The sequence below is a fragment of the Lepidochelys olivacea genome, assembly GCF_965140295.1.
Source record: "Lepidochelys olivacea isolate rLepOli2 genome assembly, chromosome: 5".
NCBI classification, from domain to species: domain Eukaryota; kingdom Metazoa; phylum Chordata; order Testudines; family Cheloniidae; genus Lepidochelys; species Lepidochelys olivacea.
Window position 1 is genome coordinate 38,159,773 of NC_140415.1, and position 21,434 is coordinate 38,181,206.

The 21,434-nt window shown below is 39.9% G+C and overlaps 1 protein-coding gene across 4 annotated transcripts in view; it reads right to left on the bottom strand.

Moving 5' to 3' along the window:
- The window catches only part of PDE4D (phosphodiesterase 4D), a 763,522-nt gene that overhangs the window by 309,742 nt on the left and 432,346 nt on the right, over positions 1-21,434 (bottom strand). The window contains exon 1 of one of the 4 annotated variants that reach the window (XM_084628701.1): positions 7,110-7,357. The exons of the other annotated variants lie outside the window; for them this stretch is intronic. The gene's annotated coding sequence lies outside the window, so the exon portion shown is untranslated. Of the gene's footprint in view, positions 1-7,109; positions 7,358-21,434 lie in introns of those variants that run through there. 4 annotated transcript variants of the gene reach the window in all.

The window sequence follows — 21,434 nt, forward strand, 5'->3', positions numbered from 1 at the left end:
AATTTTTCTCCTGGGAATCAAGACCAGGGACAAGCTATATTGTTGTTATTCCAACCTCAATAATGTAGCATATTGCCAGGTATACTACATTCTCTCATTCTATTTTAAAAACTGATCACATGAACCATCCTAATAAAAGCACAGAATTTGAAACAGAAGAAAAGCACCTGAACGAACATGCTGATTATTAGTTACATTTTCTCCTTCTGCTCCTTCTCCCAATATTACACTAAACCCATTGACACAACCAGCCTCATGAGGTCAAAGAAATAAGCTACTTACAATTAAGATTACTGCAAAGAAAAGATAAGCCTTAATTTCAAATACAATTACTGTCATTATTATAGTGACATGTACAGTGACCACCTATATCATTACAAACTACAATATGTTCATGCATATTAAAGTAACTGAAGGGACAAAAAGCTTCAGAACACACAAAACCGCAGATTAACATCTTCTGAAGTTTACCCTGGGATTGATTCCTGTCTTTCCTAGGGTTTATTTCCCAGTGGTTTGTGAATTTCACTGAGAATATAAGCGTCTCCCAGGCACTCAAAGAACACAAAGGAAATGGACAAAAGGTCAAATCAAGTTACTATTTGTTGGCAGTCTTTTGGATAAAAAATAGCTATGTATCTGAGAAACCTGATGTACCATTTCATAAGAGGTAAAACAAACCATTACATGCAGTGATTAGCAAAACTTTTGATAGAAGTTTATATTATGAAACATATTTCCTGGCAGAGATCGTCTTACAGAGATTTGAAACTGCAACAGTTGTTTGCATTTTGCTTAATACTGGGATTCTGGCCCTGCAAATGATCTTTGTTGATTCAAAAGCACTATCAAGTGATATTACAGCCAGGTTTGGATTTAAAGGTCCCTACTGATATTGAGAAGGGAGCCTATTCTTTATTATTCCAAGAAAGAACAATGTGATACAAGTTTGATTTAAGAACAAATTTTTATGAAAAGAATTCAGACAACAATATTTTCTTCTTGTGAAATTTCCTTATACGTCCCAAAATCAAACTGATTAAAAAGTTTTAATGTTTACATTTAAAAAGAATATATTAATAAATTCTCAAATTAGAAAAAATAATTTTTCATCAATTAACCACCCCATAAATGTTTCTGGCTGGCACATGTAGTCAATGACAATAATTCCACTGCATGGAGTTATGATGAATGTGGATGCTATGACTTACAAATGACTGGTATAAAGACCTAAAATAAGCTGTTGTATAGTCATGCTTTTTCCCATTAGTACAGTCCCCAGGAAGCGCCTCAAGACTGCACAATCCTTCTGCTTCAAGGGTACTAGCATACCCAGCACTGTATATAAACACTTATGTAGAATCTATTCACTTTGTCTGCCCTCCTTGAGACTCTATAGAATGAGAGGGATGCAGTCCCCTGCTCCCACTTATCTGTCAAACACAAGGCAGTGTATCACTCACTGGGCTAAAGCCCCTCCAAGAACTGGGGACTAAATTTATACAATTCCACGAAACATTAAAATGCTCCCCTCAGACTGTGGAGTGCCAGTGAAACCATTCTGCATCTCTTACTGAAACTCAAAGCTGCAGGATTGTCCATTGTCTCTATGCTCCTCCTTGAATAAGGTTTTGGCCACAGGGTCCACATAATGGTGCATCCACTGCCTTTATCCTATTTCACCTAAAGCAGGACTCCATCCCCACATGCCTCTTTGTGCAGTAGCAGAGAGAGCAGGAGTGCGCTGTTAAGGTCACTGCTGCTCAATTTGCAGAAAATGTGTGGCCTCCTGCATGACCTCTTTGTATCTGGGACCCCTACTGTGCAGTGTAACTGCTGATTCCTAGTCTTTAAAGTTTTCCAGAAGTCTTCTGTAGAATGCATATTCTCCCCTACTGCATACAGTGCTGTTGAATGGAATAGCAGTTTGAGAGAGAGAGAAACAGAGAGAGGGAGAGAGAGAGAGAGAAGGTCATCTATTACAGTTGCCTGGAACCTATTTGTTTGGGCAGTAATAAAATATAAACTTTAAAAATGAAAGACTTACTTATAAGATAATATTGAAAATTGAGATGCTTTGAAGGAAACAGTTAAATACAGACTGGGTTTCTGTTAAAGTGTAGTCAGTTACTTAGATTAATTTCTATGACTTAGTGCCTGGCTTGTCTAATCAAGAGTTATCTCCTCAGTTTTCAAACAGTGCATGATGGTTTAGTTGGACAGCTCCAAATAAACTAGCATTGGGAATTACATGGCTAAAATCAAATATTTACTCACCAGTTAGCAGAGATTGGCTTGTATGAAGGCAGATATAAATAGTCTGGCATGCATTTGTGAATATTTTATTAAAGCCAAGGAACTGTTCAGTTTATATTTCTTGATATTATTGAAACAGGAACTAAGAACACAAACTAAACTTATATTCATAGATCATAGAATATCAGGGTTGGAAGGGACCTCAGAAGGTCATCTAGTCCAACCCCCTGCTCAAAGCAAGGCCAATCCCCAATTTTTGCCCCAGATCCCAAATGGCCCCCTCAAGGATTGAATTTACAACCCTGGGTTTAGCAGGCCAATGCTCAAACCACTGAGCTATCTCTCCCCCCACAGAGGGCATCCATTTTGTAGTCTTAAAGTACCATCTCAGGATGGAATTATTAGTTTATGAATACATGACAGGGAGTTAGGCACCTATCATTGCTTGTGACCCACAACCAGGAACCCTCTCCTGGAGTCAGACAACTTAGGTGCCTAAAGGTACTTCTTGCAAGAACAGCTTAGGTGCTAGCGTTCCTCCTAACAAAACAGAGCTGGTCTCTCCTCTTATAACCTTTAACCCAGTGGTTAGGGTACTTCCCTGGTATGAGGGAGACTCCGGTTCAATTTCCCCCTCTGCAAGATGAGGAGAAAGGATTTGAACGGGGGTCTCATATGTCTCTGGTGGATGCTCTAATCACTAGACTAAGGAATATTCTGATGTGGGTCTTTCTCAATCTCTCCTATGGAAACCTTCCCCCTTTGTATTAAATAATTATATATTAACTGGGCCAGAGATGAAGCAAGAATTACTCTGTAGTCCCGTGGGTAGAGCACTTACCTGAGAGGTGGGAGAGCCCTGTTCAAATCCTTTTTCCTAATCAGGCAGATAAGGGAATTGAACTAGGATCTCCCACATCCCAGGTGAACTCTAGTCCTCACCACTGGGGCTAAAGAGGGAGGTTCTCCTCATCTTCCTCTCCCCCCGCTCTGTCTGCTTGTGGGTGGAGTTAGGTGTGCTCAGAGTACACCTACTGAATCAGGCCCTGCAGCCAAGATAGGCATACCCCACTCCCACCTTCACCTGGATTTGAGGATCACACTGGGGCTATGAGATAGGCATCTGAGTGCCTGCCTGAGGCAGCTGTATTCCTGACCAAACCCATAAATGTATTCACCCAGAGCACTTTTACAGTGAAAATATAGGTGCTGAGTGAGTTTAGGCACCTACAGTATTAAGGGTATTGTGGATCGCAGTAGTGCATAAATCCAAGATCTAGGTGACTAAATCCCTTTGTGGACCTGGACCTAACTTCCTCCCAGCAATGACTGTAAAGTGCCATGTATCGCTATGGGACTGTAGAAACAATAAAAAGAAATAAAAACATTGTGAACTACTTGAGTTTAGCTCTACAGCAGCCTGCAGCAAAGAGGTTTTTTTTAAATGACAAACAGTAAGACAGGTAAAACAATCATATTTGGCATAAATATAAATAAGATTTGGCCTAATAAGCATTAGGAATTTGTGGCATCTCATATATTGCTGTGGGGTAACTGTAATTAAATAATGACATTTTAATGGAGGCTAACTACAAAGAGAGCTCTGCAAACTGATCATCATTGCAAAAGTCAGACAACAAAATATTAGTATGCTCAGAAAGTAAAAGAAATGCATCTGCACTGGAAGCAGATCATATGGAGGGCTAAATATAAGATAAAACTAGCATGGGAATTCTCACTGGTAGATTAAAATACTAATCACAGACAGTGAGAAGAGAGAGGTCAAAACGGTCAAAAATGTACCACCCTGAAGAGACGGGCCATTCATTAAAACTTAAAGATAGCTACCATCCCGAGTATGTGAAAGATATCCTCAGTGTTTCATTAGCAAAGAGTGAAGCTGAATGCAGGCTAAGTTGAACAAGTATAACTTTATTACACCGAGTCCACTGCTCTGTCCAGCTGGCCGAGTTACTTCCCATCTAATTCCAACTACCCATGGTGTCCCATCAATAATGGCCCCAGCGGGGACCATGGGCCCTCTGACTCCAGGTTCACTTATGATGCGTCTTCTCTATTTTACAAACATTTGAATATAAACATTAAAAATAAATAATTGATGCCCATACCACCACCTTGTTTCCCTTCCTCCAGAGGTTACTAGCACATGGCCAAGTTGGAGTCTTGTCTTTACCACAGACTGAGCTGATTAATTGGTCTTTCAGATAATATGGTCTCCTCAACTGGTGACCATACCGAGAGTGACCTCTCTCTGTCTCCCTGTAACCTATCTCTTTGTGGAGTCTCCTCCTTCCCTTGTGGGGTTGGCCTATGGATGGCTCTTTGTCTCTCCATTCTGTGATGATCTCTGTAGCCTCTCTCTAGGTGTCGTGTCTGTTGGCTTGTAAGTGTCTCCTGTTCCTTTGGATTACTTGTTCCTTCTGCGTAGTCCACCTCGTAGAACCTGGGTGCCACTGCACTCCTCACAGCTCCTTTAGTCCACTTCTTCTGATGTCTCGCTAATGACTGGATACTTACAGGAGTGCCTGTCTCCAGGCTGACCTGTCCTACTTTAGTGCCTGCTTTCTCTGATTGTTGACCATCTCCTCTCAGTGATGTCTCCATCCTTTTGGTGATCACAGGTCTCTCCCTTACTGGTACAGAATTTAGTCCTCATCCCATCAGTGCCCATGCTGGACTGTTTTGGCATCCCTGTGATGAGGTATTCCTGTGTTCCAAAAATGGTAAAAAGGGGTGTGAATCGAAGAAACAGCCTTGTGTAACAGTCTCTTAGCAGTTTGCACAGCTGATTCCACTTTACCATTACTCTGTGGTAATGCTGGGGACGACCTATGGTGATCAAGCTCCCAATTGCTTGCAAATTCCTTGAATTCTTCCAAGGTAAGATTGGGGTCCACTGTTTGTTAATATAGTGTCTGGAATGCTATCTCATACAAGAATCACTGTCTTGTTTCTTGTACCAAGCAGGGCATTGACTTTCCATATCTTTGAATAGTAAGTCCACTGTAATCAAGTGCTGCTTTCCCTTGAAGGTAAATAAGTCTGTCCCTACCTTTTCCCATGGTCAGGTGGCACCTCATGTAATGGAGTCCCTTTCTACTGCTTATCACATGACCAGCAGATGTCACACACTTCAATCAAGTAGTGGAATTGTGTATTCATTCCTGGTGAGTATACACACTTTTAAGCCTAAAACAGCTGTCAATGCCCAGATGTGAGGCATGTATTTTTCGCAAGATATCCTTACATAATGATGCAGAGCTCTCTGTTCTCTATGATTCCATCCTGCATATTAAGCTCATCTTTAATTTGAAAATATGGTTCACACTCTTACCAGTACTTGGCTTCTCCTTCTATTGCTCTCGACTGCTTGCAGCTGGATGTACTTTTCCATAAGCTCTTTGATTTCTATCAGCTTTGTTATAAAAACTGGGTTACTGAATCCACTAACATGCTGCACTATGTCCTAATCCCCTGCCCCCAGCTCTTTGATGATGGCTATATATGCCCAGCTCAGGGTGTCAGCTAGCACTGGTAATCCTCTTGGACAATCCTACCTGTTAGCAGTGGAGCTACATCAACATGTGCTGAAATCTTCCTGGAGCTCTAAGAAAGGGTTTTGTCATGATTGTCTCTAGGGTTATGTGGTCTGATTGCACTACCCCGGGTGGCCGTAGATGTACTGATGGAATTACTCCACTCCAAATACCACAGCCAGAAACTCTCTATTTTGGTGTACCCCTCTTAAATCTCTGATAGGGCTCTGCTGGCATAAGCAACTGGCTACTGCTGCAAAAGAGCTATACCCAGTCCTTTCTCCAGTATACCACACTGGAGTGTCAGTGGCTCTCTTCACTTGTAGTACTGCAGGACAGGCATCCGTTATCATTTGTTTCAGAATGTCAAATATTTGCTGCTGGGAAGCTGCCCAGTCCCACTCAACATCCTGCCTTGTGAGCTGACATCTGCTACAGCAGCCAGGTGTGGCAGTATTTGAACCGAAATTTCTCATTCTTATGAAGTGCTGTACCCCTTTTACAACCACTGAAGCTGGCATGTTGCTGACTGCCTTAATCTTGTTGGGATCTGTTTTCAGTCCCTCTGCTGTGAGTAGATGTCTAACATATACCTTCTCATGCTGTTTGAGTTACATTTTTTCTGGGTTCAGTTATAAGTTCTTGTCCCTACATTGCTGTAGAAAAGCTTGTTATTTTCCGTCATGGTCTCATTCGGTCTGATCAGCTTCATAGCTTACCTGGCTGTATTCCCCAGGTGTGTGGTGCTTACTAACTGCCACCACAAATTTAAGTTGGTACCATCTGTTATTTTTGGGGGTTATTTACTATGAGGACATATTTTCCAATTGGCTGCCTTATTGTCTTATTGTATAGCTATTGTAAATTATTACACTGTGTCTGCTCTTTTTAATGGGTATGTTCAACTCCCAATCCACCCTGAATAATCACACTGCAGGAGGTCCCACTATCCACCTGAAAGCACACAGAGCATTTCCTTATTAACACTGCCGTACACAAGGAGGTTGGTATTATCCTTTGCAGTAGTCCTGTCTTGACAGCCTGAACCTGATAGGCTCATGAACTCCAGGAGAGAGTCATGATGACATCACCACTGACTAATGTGCTATCCCCTTCATGTACCAATCTGACTAAATCCTTCTGGGACCTCCCTCTTCTCTGGCACACACTGCTGCAATGGTTCATCTTGCCCACATTCCTCACAGTATTGTCCAAGAGTGGGGCATTTCTCCTTTACCTGCTCATGCTGCATCCCACGATAAAAGTATCTTAATATGGATATGGAAACCTGCCCACCTGCTTTCCTGTGATGCTGACTCAGTCCATGCACTTCAGGGGCTGTTGTGTTTCCTATGGCTTTCATCCTTTCTTTTGAGGCTTCTGCTGTACATTCCATGTCTAAGCATCTGTCAAATGTAAGATCACCTTCCTGAAGCAGCTGTTTCTGCAGAGGGTGATTCCAAGTGCCACAGATTATCTTGTCCCTAATCAGGGAGTCTAAGGCCCCAAAACTGCATGTAGCAGCCAACATGAATAAGGCAGTAACATAGGGGTCTAACTCCTCTCTTTTGGATTAATCTCTAGGGAAAAGCCTGAGTCACTTGACAGTTCATTTTTCTTTGGGGAGCAATATACTCCGAGGACTACTTTGAAGATTGAGGCAGTGCTGAGCTTCAGAGCGGTGCTGAACTCTGCCTTGTTCCCTGAAAAGGTAAAGTAACACTTTTACTTTCCTGTTGTTGTCGTCCTGCTAATACTCAGGTCTGCAAACAGCCCGAATTCCTCCATCCACCAGATCCATTGCTGGTCTAGGTTTGTATTTGCAAAATCCAGGGTCTTTGGACTGAGTTCCATGGCTCATGCTGCCAGCTGCTGCACTGCAGAGAACTCACAGCTCCAATGCTGCCACCATGTTTCAGTAGCAAACAGTGGAGCAGAATGCAGGTTAAGTTGAATAAGTGAAACTTTATTAAACCCTGTGCTCTGCTCTGTGCATGTGGCTGAATTGCTTTCAGCATAACTTTAACCATTCCCTGTTCCCCAGTGTCCTGTCAATAACAGGCCCTGCAGGGAATAGGGCCTCTCTAACTCCAGTTGCACTGATCATGATACACTCAGGAAGGGAGATCTAGAATGGGAAGAGGGGGATCCCTGAACAGGGAAGACCTTAGCCCCAAAATTATTTAGGCAAATCAAAAAGATGGAGAGGAAAGGTAACATGGCAGATTTTAAATGCTATGAAGGACGGTGGCAGTCATTCAAGTACCTCAAGCCAAGGCTATTAAGAGGTTTTACATATAGAATCAGCAAGTTTTTCTATGAATTCATTGGCTTACTGGCAACTAATTCAGACTGTGGTGGGCAGACGTTACCATTCCTTTGACACACTGATTATATCAATGAAAATATAAATAGCAGTATATAAAATAACGAATAATGGTGTAGGATATACATGGCAATCTTAGGCATACTATGCTCCATACTATAAAAAAGTTATAAATGGGAATATTCTATAAAAATCTATGAATGAAAATATTTGTGCTATGATAGTTAGCCCAATTAATTTGTGGGCACTACTGAGGATTTTTTTGTTTTGTTTTTTATTTATATATAAGACTGAATGCCCTTCTATATTGGAATGCACACGTAAGAAACTCTGTGTGATAAGATAAAGGACTACTATACTAATGTGTGCTGTGATTGTTTGTATTTTTAAAAATTCCTGTTGCTTAAGTCAAAGCTGTTCATGTCTATTGTCTCAGTCGACTGTGATGCACTTCAAGGACAAATGACATCTCAAGAATCACAGAGATAGCCTAATTTTAGTTCACATGAAACTGAAGAACTTGTGCAAATGATGACCAGGCACCACAGACTCATGCTTGGAGCTGGGTCACTGAAAAGGGATTTAATGAAGAAGCAAAGAGAATAGGACAGCCAGGTAGCCGTGGAATGCTCTCAGTTGTTCTTGGGAGATTTCAAACACAAATGCTGGTATCTCTTAATTCCTAGTGAACTGTCCGAGACCCACCGAGCAGAATCATCCTTACCTCTAATATGGACCACCATTAAAGGGGTGGGATTTTCCGATGTGCTCAGGATCAGCCCATTTCTATTCCCACTCATTACAGTAGGAGCAGAGTTAGGTCCACGCTGATTTTGAAAATCGCATGTCAGGGCCAGACAAGAAGTGTGGGACAGCTGTAGAAACTATTTAAAAGTTTACTTCAGAAAAAGCTTGTTTTTCCAAATCTCACAAGGACTTAAAAATCAAGGCACATTGAAACATTTATATGTCAAATTACTGGATTTACTGTAAATTAATGTACAAAAGTCCTGTTTGTATCATTACCGCATAAAATAACATTTTATAATAATATAAGCAAAACCCATATTTTAACGCATAAGTATAAGGGGACAGAGTTACCACTATCAATGTAGCATGTAAATTCCTTTATTCAGGAACAGTGTGTTTTCATATCTTCAGAACCAACTGACCACAGTCCCACTTGTTTGAGGCCAATTGAAAAGCACATGACAATTCTTTTGATGCTGAATGGAACTTGCAGACAACTGAGTCCCACCCTAGAAGATAATGTATTGGATGGTTAGGCAGGTTCTTACTCACTGTAGTGAGAAGAGATTATATGTGCAGGGAGAAGACGGGTAGGGACTTATTTGTAAGAGGGGAATTATAGATGTTAGAGGAGGAGCAATAGCCCTGCCCATGACTTTCCTGATGGAGTTTGAATGAACTGACTCCCTACCTATCTCCAACAGATAATACAGACCCTGAGTTTAAAAAGTCAATAAACAGGGGGATTAAAAATGCTGTAGAACAGCGTTTCTCAAACTGTGGTCCGTGGACACCTGGGGTTTGTGAAGGTACCGCAGAGGGTCCACTGATCAACTCCTCCCCTTCCCTCCCAGTGCCTCCTGCATGCGGGGGAACAGCTGTTCAGCAGCATGCAGGTGGCGCTGGGAGGGAAGGAGGGGGAGGAGCAGGGACCGGGCACGCTCGGGGAAGGAGGCAGAATCACATCCAGGGCTGCCAGATGCACTGATCAATTCCTCCACCCCCATCCCAGTGACTCCTGCACTCTGGGGAACAGGGACCGGCACGCTTGGGGGAGGGTGGAAAGAGGCAAGGAAGAGGAGGGGCAAGGAAGAGGAGGGGGCGAGAAGAAGTGGGGCAGAGGTGGGGCCTTGTGGGGAAGGAGTGGAGTGAGGGCAGGGCCCGGGGCAGAGCATGGGGTTTGAGGGTCCATGGAAAATTTTAACTCAAAATGGGGGTCCTCAGATTGCTAAAGTTTGAGAACCACTGCTGTAGAATATAATGCTGTCTGCAAAAAAGGAGAGGAGAGCACTGAGTGGCACTATTGCCTGGAATATGTACACATACTTTAAAAAGGGAAGGTCTCGCAGAAAGAGCTACAGTTCTGCTAATTCAGCTCACTGAATATGTGGTATTTATCACAGAAATTTTGTGTTGCAATATTATATCACCCAAGAGAGAATCTAATATTTGTGATACTATATAGTTAATGTTAAGAAGCACTCCAAATTTCTATAATAATACTTAGGCTTTCATCAAAGTGTTATAAAAATAACTGGAGAACTCATGGGAGGTAAAAAAGCATTTTCTCCATTTAACAGATGTGGAAACTGAGATAGAAAAGTTAATTGACTTGCCCAAAACCAAAGAAGAAACAGACATCTGAAATGGGATTGGAACTCTGGTTTCCCAAGATCCTCATCCTGTATTAATGCATTATACTTAGCCCTGGTCTATACTGGTGTCATGAAAATATATCCAATATATATTGTGTAATGTTGTAATTAGGAAGGGACCAGTTTCAAACATAGAATGAAAATTACACTGCAACCAGGAACACATATTATGTTTTGTTGTTAAGATTTCTGCAGTGTATATATGCCAATTAATTTGTATTTTAAGTCAACACACACATTAGTTAACCAATGAAAGGAGAATTAGTTTTATAATACATGGAAGATGATAATTTTATAATCTGCAGACTTTTGGGGTCTTATTATAGTCCAGTACTGACATAAGATTCTACTTTTAAAACATTTGGGAGCAGAACTACCTATTTGGATTTTAAATCAAAAGATGCTATTATAAAATTCTTAAAATACTGCTTCAGGGCAACAAAATATAAATAAAATTACTGTGAAAGATTGACACACATGAACACATACTTGCCACTGCAGACTGTTCTAAGAGTTACAAATAAAGGAGTGATAGAAGATCTTCAGTGGCAAGTGTTCTCCATGTAGTCTACAAGAATATTGATGGTTACTAAGGGTTTTCTGACTGGAATAAAAAATTTCAATGCAGAGTAATATTTTTTACTAGGTACTGTAATGCTTGCCACACATCAAAATTGTACAAATAAAGCTATAATTCCATCAAGGGAAGTGGATTAAACACTCCAGCTTCTGGTGGCTTATCATGTGAATCATGTGATTGAATTATAGCATAAATGATGTGGGTTATATTATTCCTTAAATTAGTCTGATTTTCAGAGATGTATCAATTCATTTGCAAAGGGATTCAGCTCTCTGAAAAATATGCTTTTGTGCCCTCTAGTGTTCAAAATCATGAAGACCATTTAGTATACAAATTCATACTGATTTCAGAGCAGCAGCCGTGTTAGTCTATATCCACAAAAAGAAAAGGAGTACTTGTGGCACCTTAGAGACTAACAAATTTATTTGAGCATAAGCTTTCGTGAGCTACAGCTCACTTCATCGGAATGCATCCAAAATATCCAAAGTGCAGAGCTTTTTTCAGCCATTTCCCTACATGATTGAACATTATTGTAGTCTGACAATGAATTCATACAAATGCTTCTCATTGATCAAATTTTAAGAAAAAAAAATCTAACATTTCCCCATAAGTCATCAGTGTGCATCACAGGAATCAATACTATTGCTGGTTTTTATCTTATAACAAATTTATTTTTTACCATGCTACAGAAGAGGATGAATTTGTGCACAGAGTGACTAATATCATATAGTATACCCTTATGTGACTATACACTGTAACTGCCTTAATATTTACCTAATATTATATTATACAATAGGAACACAGGCCTAGACAAGACAATATATATTAAGGCGGACAATGCCAAAAACATAATGATGCTGTATTAATCATTTTAAAAAACCTGATTCAAAGTCATATTTAATTTACAAAAATATAAGATTCAAAATCAATTTAAAGAAAATACATCAGTCATACCTGTCTTCTGTTAAAATGGGATAAACAGGTTTTGAACTTACCTGCAAAAAAAGAAATACTGATTAAAATCATTCACTATGTTTTTTATCCAGAATGTTTAATAGCTTATTCTTCAGTAACATGACCTAAAACCATCTTTTTGGATATACTTTATAGTCAGGCTATTATGGAAAGAGCAACGTACAACTTCTATTCTCTGATAAGATAGTATTACAGTAAAGTCATTATTATAGGAAACTTTAAAACAAAATAACTGATTAAACCCAATTAACTGATGGGTTATGCGCCAAATTGCACAGAAATGGAATGTTGTTTACAGTAGGCTCAGATTGTGATGTACACTTTTTGAATCATACCATTCATTTGAATGCAAACGTGCAGCTTTCACTGAAGTTAGTAAACACTTCTGCGGGTAGCACATGGCCCCACTTGTATAAATAAAATTATTTTTCAATCTTCAGTACATCAAATGTTCCCTGTATGTATCTGGATCCAGCCATGTACACAATAATTGGTACTTTTGTACCAATGCAGTACACATAGTTCTAAATGATTGAAGATATATGTTTTACACCAATATTGTTACAGTAGTCTGATCTAAGTAACATGTTTGCTGAAATAGTAAATACCCCATTATAAGGCACCTTCATAGAATATATATGAGTAGCCTAATATATTCATTATATTTATTTTTATTTTGGTGGGAGTACTGTCTACATGTACTGTAAGAGTGTTGTCTACAATGTGGCTCAGCATTAAAAGCCTCTAGTCTCAGTTTATCACTAACTCACTGTCTGACTTTGGAGGCAGCTCATTGTCTTTGCCTCAGCAGATTTATCTGTAAAATGGATATGATATATACTTACTGTACCTCATACTGGAACTGTGAACATTAATTTAGTATGTGTAAAGTGTTTGAAATCCTACAATGAATGAGACTATGTAGAACATTTAATAAAGAATATTATATGTAACAAAACTGACCGTTTTTTTTCTGGTTTCAAATAATAATACTTTGGATGGAATATTGCACACATTGTATCTCTTTCCAAGTCTCTAATTTTTCCGATTTTAATGAATTAATAGTTCTTCAATAATACTAAACAGTGCCATAACATATCTGAGAAAAAGAGCAGAAAAAGAGAGCTTGCAAGATGAACCATGGTTTTACTAGAAACTAGCAGGCTATTCAATACAAATCGCGCAGCATAATTCTCAGTATACATCAAACTCTGGCAGGGTTGTCAAGACATTGATCTACTTATGAAGCCCAAATGAACTACTCAGATTTCTTTTTTTAGCAAAGTACAGTTTTAGCCCTCATAGTTGCCAGAATCACCTTCCAAACATGAAGTAGTTGAAACCAATGCAATGTTGTCTTCCTTAGTCTTCAGACAGTCTGAAATACTAACTCAGGTCTGAACTACCCTGTCCCCATTAATGTTATTAGGATGCCTACTGTAAAGTCAAATGACAACACTTAAATGGCAACACTGATATTTCATTGCTTAGCTTTTCATCTGATAGGGAAGCTGAATGGGGAAGGATGTGGGAACAGGGAGCTGCTGCAGGGAAGAAAATGTAGGGGATAGAACAGGTCAGACACACAAAAATCACACCAGAGAAAGAGTAAAGAGGAAGGGAAGGAAGAGAATCAAAGGACAGAAACAGCAATGGTCCTAAAGATGACCATATATTTCCACTGATTGATAATAAATGAGACAATAAATCACTGAACAAAAAATAATGATAACGAGTAAAAGTTATTACATAAATCCTATAGGTAAAGTTTTAAAAGGGCCTAAGGTCCAGATCCTCAAAGGTATTAAGGTGCTTAACTTCCATGGGAGTTAGGCACCTAAAATATTTGAGGATCTGGGCCTAAGTTCCATCATCAAAAGTGACAATCATTGTGCAAACATGCTGCTGAAATCAGTGAGGGTTCCACTCTGTGCACTTGGTGTTGCACCAGATACACGAGTTTCATATTAGAGATGACTCCAAGCTGCAAAGTTGAATTCAGGACTGCTGAGAACCAGGGTTTTAGTGATGCTAAACATCATCATACCAACAGGCATCAGCTATGATACTTGTATCTGAATTCCCCCTCAACATTCAAATTTGCTCAGAACCATAAGGTTTGTTTGGGCCCATCTCTAATTTGTGACTCACATAACAACCACCCATATAATTCATACCTGGACCATCTAGCAAGGATCACACAAGGTTTTATTTATAAATTAAATTAAGTTCTTAATTACGGTCCTTAATTACACTCCGGTGGCTATAGCTTAAAAACCAATTAGCTTTTGTTGGTACTACCAATTAGAGCTGCATTTTTCCTATTTAGTTCTTTTAAAAAATCATGACATGTTTAATTAACAAACAGGACTCAAATTTTCCAATAGCTATTTCATGGCATAAAAATTAGCTCTACATGCTGTACCTCAGCAGTACTTTATTTACTTAAGTGTATGCTGTTTAATAGAGAGTAAATTTGTCCATTAGATGTTTCTGCCTATATAGCACCTGCCTTCCTAAATCTAAAAAGTGAAAGTGTAGTCTATGCTTAAAGCTCCACAAACCTTGTATCCTCAAAGGCATTACATTATTACATCAAACATGTCTGGTTCTTTTAAAATATTCCAAACTTGAAGTCTGAACTAGGAGAATTTCAGTTTCCACCTCCTCCTCCTCCTCCTCCTCCTTTTTAAAATTTAATTCAAAGTATTCCAAATGAGAAACTTCAGACAGCACAGAAATAGCCTGTTCACCCAAACGTAGGCCGTTCCTATTAGCCTGTTGTTCAAAAATGAATCTGAACTGAATGTAGGAGGAAGTGAGAGGGAGAGAGACCAGAAATCAGCTACATTAGGAAAAAAGGGTCTCAAATGATGGCTGTCATGTAGTTCTTGTTCTCTTACTAAGGATCAGGAATGACTGGTTAAGACCAACAAGATACAAGAGAATCAAAGCTATAGGGCAAATGTGAAAAAGGCTAATATTCTAGGATGTATTAACAGGAATATTGTATGAAGGTTTTTAAGAACTGGTTGGACAAACACTTATCAGGGATTGTTTAGGTTTATCTGGTACTGTGTCAGCACAGGAGCGTGGACTGGATGACTTCTCGAGTCCCTTCCAGTCCTACATTTCTACGATTCTGTGGTTCACTTTCAGAGTACAGAATCCCATGCAAGGATGAGGTATCTCAGGGGAGATGCGGGGTTGGGGTGGGGTGGTGGAATATATTTGGGAAAGACAGGCTTTCAAAGTTGTATGTGTCAGCATCTAGTAAAACATAGGTCTGCACAACGAAAGTGGTTTTAATGGGCTTCCCTGGTGTGTGAAAAAATGCAACCACTCTCTTTTGGCAGCTACCAAGGCCCTCAAATCCCCACTATTCAAGAAATCTTTTTCTAGCAGATAAATGTCAACAGATATCATCAAGTGAGGTACAGTGGTCTCCCTGCAGGATACCCTGCAGTGACCACAAATAAGTAGAATTATGCAGCTTGCCCATCTAAATCCAATCTTATTGGCACCTGTGCTGCAGTGAAAGAAATTGGCATGCTAACATGCAGAAGAACACAAAATGCCATCCCAGCGGGTTGCCATGAGCATGAATGGTTGAGAGATGCATAGTATACCATTGTCTTTGTAAAGGGCAAGATTTTGAGCCAAGAATGTTGCAATGTTTGTCAGCCCTGCACTCTCTCACTTATTGTTAAAGGGACACACCAAGTAAGTTTTGAGTATAGCTGGTTGGAAACCAGAATTTCCTTTCCACAGGAAATTCTAATAATTTGATTTTTTTTATTCCAAATCAGAATGAAAAGCCAAAATTTCCCACACAATGAAAATTCCAAAAAATTTCAATTTAGAACTTTTGAAGCATTTCATGTCAATACTGTCAAATTGTTTCATTTTGAGAAGGTAAAAATGTTTCTTTTTTCTGTCAAAATTTCATAATAGAGTATAAAATATGTAATATAGAGATATTAATATCTGAATACAATATAGACATTGAAACAAAATGAATCAGAATGGTAACCCTGAAATCAAACACTTCAAATGTATTGAAACAAAGTCAAATGCTTGATTTTGACTTTTTCCAGTTGAAAATATTGAAAGATACATTTCCACAAAATGTGGGAAACTGCATTTTCTGAGAGAAAACTGTTTTGTCAACAACAAAACTCTAGTCTCCATCTCTAGTTTTGAGCTCAAATAATTTGAAAACAAAATAACTTTCACAACTGTGTAAAGTAAAGTTTTAATTTTGTTGAGTCAGTAGATGAAAATAAAATCATTGCCGTTTCCACTTCCTGACATCACCACTATTATTTAACGTTTACTTAGAAGACACTGCACTGAGATTCATAAAATCTGTGCTTATTGTCCAGTTCTGCCAAAAACTTTGGGTGTGTGACTTTGAGGAAGTCACTAAGACCCTGATTCAATCAGATGGGTATGGGTAACTGGCTGGTATATTTGGGAGGGGCAAGGAGGAGGCCTTAGCACCTCTCTCCCTCTACAAAAAAATGGGGATTGGAGGTAGAAATAAAAAACACTGAGTTTGAACAAAAGCTTGTTTCTCTCACTTTAATAAAGGTGGACAGTTTCAGGCTATGTCTACACTACAGACCTTACAGAGGCACACCTGTACCGCTGCAGCTGTGCCCTGAAAGTTCTCCTGTGTAGCCACTCTATGCTGGTGGGAGAGAGCTCTCCCACTGGCATAATTAAGCCATACCAATGAGCTGCAGTAGTGCTGCCCACACCAGCTCTTCTTTTGGTCAGGGGGAAGGGGCGGGGGGTCTTTTCGGGCACCCCCACCCTTAAACTATTACTTTTTAAAATATGAGTTAAAAAAATGACTTGCACATCTGCAAAAGTTCCAAACGATCTTCACCTGGGCTTCTTGAAATGAATTAACTTCTTGACATCTGTAAACTGTAAATCATCAGTTTTGTCCTTGTGTATATGTATATCAGTTGAGCCATGATTGTTCTAATGTGGATCAAAGTCACTTTTTAATACAATGTAGAACCGTGAAACTAGACACACTTACAGCATTGGTTGCAGGTACCAGTGAAATAATTTTTATCAACCACTTTTGCAGGAAGCTGTTTGGCCCAATGACCTGAGATATTTCTGAACTAACTTCAACAATCTTTCTTTAAGATGACAGCTGGCTTGCAGGAGATGAAATGAATAATCAGTTGATCATGGTTGAAATCAGAAGCATATACTTGAAATACATCTTACAGAACAATGTAAAAAGGGTCACACTCGGTCAGACCAATGGTCCATCTAGCCCAGCATCCTGTCTTCTGACAGCGGCCAATGCCAGATGCTTCAGAGGAATGAACAGAACAGGCAATCCTTGAGTAATCCATCCTCTGTCATCCACTCCCAGCTTCTGGCAAACAGACGTTAGCAACACTCAGAGCATGGGGTTGCATCCCTGACCACCTTGGCTAATAGCCATTGATGGACCTATACTCCATGAACTTATCTAGTTCTTTTTTGAACCTTGTTATAGTTTTATCCTTCACAACATTTCCTGGCAACGAGTTCCACAGGTTGACCGTGCAATGTGTGAAGAAATACTTCCTTTTGTTTGTTTTAAACCTACTGCCTATTAATTTCATTGGGTGAACCCTGGTTCTTCTGTTTGTGAAGGGGTAAATAACACTTCCTTATTCACTTTCTCTACATCAGTCATAATTTTATATACTTTTATCATAACGCCTCTTAATCTGTTTTCCAAATTGAAAAGTCCCAGTCTTTTTAATCTCTCCTAACACAGAAGCTATTCCATACCCCTAATCATTTTTGGTGCCCTTCTCTGTACCTTTTCCAATTCTAACATACCTTGTTTGAGAGGGGTTGACCAAAATTGCAGAATCTTGAACTTGTGTTTCTGTTATAATTGGAGTTATGAGGGTTTCAAGTTTTTGAATAATTTTGTAACCTCTCTATTTGAAGTTGGATTGAATACTGGACATTGTAAAATCAATTCATTTGAAGTAGATGTACTTATACAATTTCTGTGCTGAATTTGGGTAGCTGGGCTCACCTTTCTGTATTTCCATTTTCTTGGGAACTTTTTTCTTCCATGGAAGCTCAGGGAGTCTCTCTCCAATTTAAAACTTCTTCTGGTGGATTAACTCCCAGAATAAATTATAGCTTTCATCTGATTACAGGGATTGAAGTGAATGAAGAGTCATTTTCATGTAATTGGCCATTTGTTGCTGAAACATCTGACCCTTGCAGACTTTTTGACCTAGTTCAATACCAAACAGGAAGTTAAACTTTTCCATTTGAGCTGTTATGGGAATGAAGATCATAGGGTAAAAATCAGTGGACCAGAAGGGAATATCAAGAAGAGAATCCCTGAAAGCACCCACTGTTCCTCAAAGGCATCCCAGGAGTCTGTGGACATTGCCCAGAGGAACTCTGCTTGGACATGTGATCGAACCAGGGACTAGAAATAGACCACACAGTCACAGAGCACCCCCCATCCAATTTACCCCTCTTTGCTTGGTGGATGGCCACCTTGTACAACCCTGATATACTCTATGTAGATGTGCGCTGTGGTCTCCCTCTCACCACAAAAGGAGCAGGTGTGTGTGTGTGTGGGGGGGGGGGATTAGTGAACTGTGCCAGGTACATGCTTGTGCTCACGGCTCCATAAGAAGCTACCAGCTGATATCCCTGGCAGGCTGTGAAACCAATCACCGACTGATATCCCTGGCAGGCTATGGAACAGGCCGGCCCACCAGGATTCATTGTCCTCCTTAGTATCAGGGTGGGACACAAGGGAGAGGAGGTGAATAGTATGAAGCATAAGTGTACGGGGGACAACTAATGAAAAACAGGGATTGGAGTGATGGTCACAGGTTCAGCATGAGTGTATACAGATGTTTTTCCTAGGTGCAGTTCAGAGGTGGACCAGCTGGATGGTATTCAGCCAACTTAGGTTGTGTGCTGGGGGTGGCCGGGGAGGCTCACAGGGCAGGGGCGCAATGACAACTTCCGGAGGGCCAAGGGTGAGAGGTGGCTGGAGAGTACCCTCCTCCAGGATCTGCTCAATGAAAGGAAGAGAAGCAGGAGGCAAGGCTGCCCGCACCTTCTTTGGATGTTGTGTAGTGAATGAGGCAGGGGATTGGAGAAAAAAAAAGGATGGTCTCTCGGTTGGGCAGCTAAATGCAGCTCTGGAGAACTGGATTCTATCCCTGCCTCTGCCACAGAGTTCCTATGTGATTCTAAGCACGTTACTTAAACCAAACAAACAAGTTATAAAAACAAACTTTTCACAGGTGGTCACTAATTGTGTGTTCCTCATTTTCTGGGTGCAGGTCTTGAGGCCCAGGGTTAGATTTGCAGAAACACTGAACACTTATAGCTGCAATTCAAGTCAATGGGAACTGTGCTTTGAACATATTAATCATAGAATCATAGAATATCAGGGTTGGAAGGGACCTCAGGAGGTCATCTAGTCCAACCCCCTGCTTGAAGCAGGACCAATCCCCAATTTTTGCCCCAGATCCCTAAATGGCCCCGTCAAGGATTGAACTCACAACCCTGGGTTTAGCAGGCCAATGCTCAAACCACTGAGCTATCCCTCCCCACTATATGCCCATATCCTTATAACTACTACCAATTTCCTTGTAATTTTAAAGTTACAAGATGTTTCATTCTGCATTAAATAGCTGCACATGCATTAGCAGTATTCCATGTTTCAGATAAGTACTTATAGATAAACCTACTATATACCATGTATGTGCCAGTGTTGTTTAAAACACAGATGACTTATATACTTTTCAGTGGCCAAAGCATGAACCACTCATTATGGTCGGTGGACATAGGCAAATAAAATATAAAGTTTCAGCTGTTTATGTACAATCCCATGTGGGGAGAGGGGAGTGCATTTTTATAAACAATGGAAAAAATCTAATTTTTCCTCAACTTCTAACTCAAACAGCTAAAGCGGTTTTGCTCAACCTTTCAAAAAACAAAATAAAACAAAAGCTCAGAATGAAAGAGAACAAACATGGAAATGTACATTCTTAGCAGTGAAATTTCTGGAAAGTTATGAATCTGAGAAACAAGTAGTTATAATTGACAGTGTTTTGCAACCTTAACCATAGTAGTAACCAGTGATGGTCACTATAGTACACGGATACAAAATCCACATGTAGACACAGACTGTGTAAACATGAAATCAAAAGTATCCATTCATGAAGGTTATAGTGAATTCTGTGGCATCTAGCCAGCTTCACCTAACTACCAATCTTTTTACATGACATCCAACAATTACACACTGGTGTTACCACCTTAATCACAAGACTCAGTGTTTGAAGTACAACTCTGTTTATTCTGAGAATCCAAACCTTTTTCTTAGGAGCTTCTTGAAGATAGAAACCAGTGCACAGCTACAAGCCCGTCTCTTCTTCCAGCAGCTGTTTACTCTCTGACAGTGGTGTTGGAACAGGGAGTGCTGCCACACCCCCTGGCCCGAGGTAGTAATAACCACCACCAAATACATGGTTTCCATCATCAGGAACCCTACTATAAACTTTCTTCCAGCGCCCCTGCTCTCTGAACACTTCAGCCTCTGCAAGAGCTCACTAACAATGTCTCCATCATATTCTTAATTGGGCAGTTCCTATTTATCTTATTTACTTCACTAATAACAAAAACAACAAATCCAACCATAAACAAATATTCAAGATTATTGTTAAATATAAATAATATGAACCTATTTATTATCTATTCCATCCATTCCAGGGACTTAACAGTCTTCCTGGTTAAAATAAATGTTGTCTCAATGCTGAACAACTACTATATTAAATATAGTTCTATTTTTTCCCTAAAACGCAGCCTAGCTTTCCACCATTCTGTAGACTTGTAAAAGTTGACTGTCCCAAATGATAATATGTCAGTGTCTGTTTTGGTCTTCATATTCTGATTGTCTTTGAGGTTTTCCTGTATGAGGTGGTAGCTCCTTTTGCACTGACAAACATTTCTGAGTACTCTGGCTGAATTACGTCTACTGCCAAATGTTCTGAAACTGAGTCATCAGCATGGAGTTCAAGGCCAGATGGTCTCAGTCCCTCTGAAGATGGCTGTGCTGGAGCTGGTAATGAACTCTCTTGCTTCAAGATTCAGTGATGTCCTTGTTTCTCTGTGTAGAATGTTTTGTGTCATATCAATATGACTGTCAGTTGGGTCAACTGATGAAACCGGTACAATTCCAAAATCCAACCATTTTGAGTTTTCAGAGTCCTCCAAAACATTTCTTGGTTCCTTCAGTCTTTTCTGCAAAGACACTTTCTTTACTTTGA